Here is a 4796-nt window from a genome sequence, read left to right as displayed (position 1 = left end):
TGATCCTCAGATCTCAGCCTCCTGAGTAGCTAGTATTTCAGGTGTGAGCCACCAGCACCTGGCTTTATCCTACTTTTAATTACCCATTGAGCATCAGCAGGTCCATATGAAGAGGCAAAGTTTTCAGCATCCTGAGACATCCCACCCCTTCCCCTGTCCTTTTCTCTACTCCACACGTCCTGGGCTCCGCTGACAACCACTTAGGAAAGGAAAGGTTGGTTTTCTTGTTGCAGTACACCTAAATTGCTAGGATCTGAATTTCTGTAGGGTCTGTCTCCTTAACTTTTGTTTAGGGAACTAGTAGAGAATCCATTTCTTTCTCCCATAGGATGGTGTCAGGGAAGGGGGAGTTTGAAGGTCTTCCTTTTACCTTTAGATTCAACCTGAATGGATAGGTGAAGGATGGGGAAGATCTGTAGTAGGGATGTAGTGACAGGGTTGGACTACAGGACTATTTAAGGGGAAGAATACAGTATCCATAGTACACTCCTAGTGCAAATGTAGAGCACCACACATCACAAGCTAAGGTAGACTAGCAGTAGAAATCAACTTCCTCACAGTTCCTTAGACCCAAAGTCTGAGGCAAAAGTGTTGGCAGGCTTGGTCCCTTCTAAGTACTAGGACCATGAAGAATCTGTTCCTGGCCAGACACTGGGCTCACACCTGTCAGCAACTCAGGAGGCTGAGATCTGAGGATTAAGATCCCAAACTAGCCCAGGTAGATGAATACATGAGACTCTTATTCCTATTAACCAACAAAAAGCTGGAAGTGGAGGTATGGCTCAAGTGGTAGAGCGCCAGCCTTGAAAGGAAAGGCCAAGGGCTGGGAAGGTGGCTCAGTGGTAGAGTGCTTGCCTTGCATGCATGAGGCCTGGGTTCGATTTCTCAGCACCACATAAGCAGAAAAAGCTGGAAGTGGCACTGTGGCTCAAGTGGTAGAGTGCTAGTCTTGAGCACAAAGAGGCTCAGTGACAGTGGCAAGGCCCTGAATTCAAGCCCCAGAAATGACAAATAAATAAATAAATAAAATAAGGGAAGAGAGGTCTAAGTTCAACTTTCAGTATTGGCCACATGCACGCATACATGCGCACGTACACACACACACACACACACACAGACACACAGACACACAATCTGTTCCTGACTCTTTACCTATATTCCTGGGACTTGTGGGCTGCCTTTGCTATTCTGTTTCATGCATTTATGGGAATTATTTTGAGAAGCAAATATTGGGCGTGATAATGATATTTGAATTTCCTGGTTTTGTTAGGTTTTTCTAAATTGCTTTTACAGCAAGTGGAGCACATTTACATGTCAGTTTCATTCAGGGACAAGCTGGAGGACTTGGCCGGGAACTTGAGCTGTCACTCACGTCCTGCTGGTAGCCTGGGGCCTCTTCTTGTCCCTTGTGCACCAATTTTTTTTTGGCAAATTATTTTTTCCTCTATTTTTTTGCTGTGGGGTTATACTATTAAACAGAGGTGCAATGTTATATTTATCAGATAATTTTTTCTTATTTACAACTATGTATCTTGTTCACAATACTCTCTCAGGCAGAGTAGACTACTCTGTAAATGAATAAAATAAACAAGTGAATGAAAACTGATCATTTTGTGCATTCACTTTTTCCCCTTGAGAAATAACATCTGAATATCTTTTTTTTTTTTTTTTTTTGTCAGTGGTGGGGCTTGAACTCTAGGCCTGAACACTGTCCCTCAGCTCTTCAGCTCAAAGCAAATGCTGTACTACTTGATCCAGTGTGCCACTTCTGGTTTTCTGAGTGGCTTAATAAGACTTTCCTGTCTGGGCTGGCTTTGAACTGTGATCCTCAGATCTCAGCCTCCTGAGTAACTAGGATTACAAGCATGAGCCACGGCACCCGGCTCATCTGTATATCTTTTTTTTTGAGGGGGGGAGTCCGGTCGTGGGGCCTGAACTCTGGGCCTGGGCGCTGTCCCTCAGCTCTTCAGCTCAAGGCTAGCACTCTACTACTTGAGCCACAGCACCACTTCCGGCTTTTTTCTTTTTGCTTATGTGGTGCTGAGGAATCAAACCCAGGGCCTCGTGCATGCAAGGCAAGCGCTCTACCACTGAGCCACCTTCCCAGCCCTCATTTGTATATCTTAAAGAAGTACATTATGGCAAAATTCAATACACACATACAATGTGTGCTAGTGAAGTCAGGATGATGAGCAGTTGTATCTCTTCAGATAAGAATTTATGCATTGCAGTTGTCATGTCGAAAACGAACTTTACAACTTTGGTGTGGGGGGGGAGAGAATGGGGTGGGAGGGGGGGGTGGGGGAGGCTGGGAAGGGATGTGAAGGGTAAACAAAGGAGGAGGCTGCAATGCTTGATAGGAAATGTACTCATATTATCTTGCCCATGTAATTGTAACCCCTCTGTACAATATATTCACAATAAAAAAAAGAATTTATGCATTGGGAATATTATACTCTTTTCTAGTCATTTAAAAATATGTCGCAAAGTGTTTTGACCAATAGTTTCCCTTCTGTGCTAACGGAGAACCAGGAAGACTTTCTGCACTCTACCTGTGTCAAGATCACCTCACTACCCTTCAGTCTACCTCCCTGGCCCATCTTGGCTCCAGTGAGTACAATGCCACTGCATCCTATGAGACTGATGTATTATAGTGTATAAGTGACTCTGAGAAGAAACATGCTTATCTCATGAGTGAGTGAGAACACATGGTGTTTGCATTCTGTTCTGATCTGTCTGTGTTGCTGTAAGGATTTCATTTATGGCAGGGAAGTGCTAGGGTTTGAACTTAGCATCTTACACTTGCTAGGCAAGTGTTCTACCACTTGAGCCATACTCCATTCCTTTTCCTGTAGCTGTTTTATTTTTTGTTTTGGTGTCTGTACAGGGGGTTGAACTCAGGATCTGCGCACTGTCACTGAGATTTTTTTGCTCAAGGCTAGTGCTCTACCACTTGAGCCAGAACTTCACTTCCAGACTTTTTTTTTTGTTTGAGTAGTTTATTGGAGATGTCTCATGGACTTTTGTGCCCAGGCTGGCTTCTAACTACAATCTTCAGATCTCAGCCTCCTGAGTAGCTAGGATTACGAGCATAAACCATCAACACTGATTGCTTTGGTTATTTTTTAGATAGGATCTCATGTGTTTTTTTCCCCTGGCTGTCCTTGAGCCTACCTATGTCTCCTGCATAAGTGGGATAAGAGACATACAGCATCATGCCTGGCTTATTGAGATGGGGCTTTACTAACTTTTGACCAGGCTGACTTTGAACTAATTTCTGCCTCTCAATCAGATTGGATTACAAGCATGAGCTCCTGGCCCAGGATTTTATTCTTTCTTATGACTCATATTTTTCCATTGTAGCTATGTGTAGTGGTATAAACCTTTAATCCCAGCATTCAGGCTACCTTGAGCTAGTGAGATTCTGATTAAAAAATAATCCCATTGTGTGTGTGTGTATATATATATATATACATACATATGTATATATGTATATATATATATATATATATATAAAACATATTCCTGATGGATATCTGGATTGACTCCATATTTTGGCTCTTGTGAATAGTGTAAGGAGTTATGGGAATGCCAGTATCTTTTTGATATAAAGATTTCATCTCCTTTGGAATTATATGTACCTAGGAGTGGAACTGCTGGATCTTGTGGCATTCTATTTTGGTCTTTATGAGAAATCTACATTCTGTTTCGATAGAGGCTTTCCTATTTTACATAGAGCAGCTAGCTATTCATAGTTTCCTTTTCTTCACATTGCAATATGTAGTTTGTTTCCTTTTTTCTACAACCAGGTCAGCATTAGTTATTTATTGTCTTTCTGATGATGTTTCATTATGGGTTTGATTTATATCTCCCGGACTGGGAATGTGGCTTAGTGGTAGAGTGCTTGCCTAGCATGCATGAAGCCCTAGGTTTGATTCCTTAGTACCACATACACAGAAAAAGCCAGAAGTGGTGCTGTGGCTCAAGTGGTAGAGCACTAGGCCCAAGACTGTCAAAAAATGTAGTGATGTACATCTCCCAGACAATTAGTAACATGGTATATTTTTTCATGTGCTTTTTGGCCATTTCTATTTTCTTTTGTGAAATGTCTGTTTAGTTAGTTTGTGTACATGCATGCATGTGCCTGTGTGTCAGTCCTAGGGTTTGAACTCAAGGCCAAAGTACTTCCAGCTTTTTTCTGCTGATGTGGTGCTGAAGAATCGAACCCAGGGCTTCATGCATACAAGGCAAACACTCTACCACTGAGCCACCTTCCCAGCCTCCACCAGTATTTCTTTCACCAGTGTTTCATAGTTTCCATTGTAGAGACCTTGTTAACTTTTTTTTTTTGTCAGTTGTGGGCTTGATCTCTGGGCCTGGGCACTGTCCTTCTGCTTTTCAACTCAAGGTGAGTACTCTACCACTTGAGCCACAGGGCCACTTCCAGTTTTTTGGTGGTTAATTGGAGATAAGAGTCTCATGGACTAGGCTGGTTTTGAACAGTGATCCTCAGATCTCAGCCTCCTGAGTAGCTAGTATTACAGGCATGAGCCACTGGTACCTAGCTTCTTTGTTAACTGTATTTCTAAAATTTTTACTTTTTGTAACTGTTGTAAGTGAATTGCTTTTTTTTTTGTTCATTCATTTATCTATTTTTATTGTGGTACCAGAGCTTAAACTGAGTGCCACAAACTCTTACTTGGATCTTTGTGCTCATAGCTGGTATTCTACCCCTTGAGCCACACATTCAAGCTTTTTTTCTGGCTAATTGTAATTGGAGCTGGAATCTCTTGGAC

This window comes from Dipodomys ordii, unplaced genomic scaffold (genome assembly GCF_000151885.1).
Source record: "Dipodomys ordii isolate 6190 unplaced genomic scaffold, Dord_2.0 Scaffold13, whole genome shotgun sequence".
Lineage (NCBI taxonomy): Eukaryota > Metazoa > Chordata > Mammalia > Rodentia > Heteromyidae > Dipodomys > Dipodomys ordii.
This window is presented reverse-complemented; position numbering follows the sequence as displayed.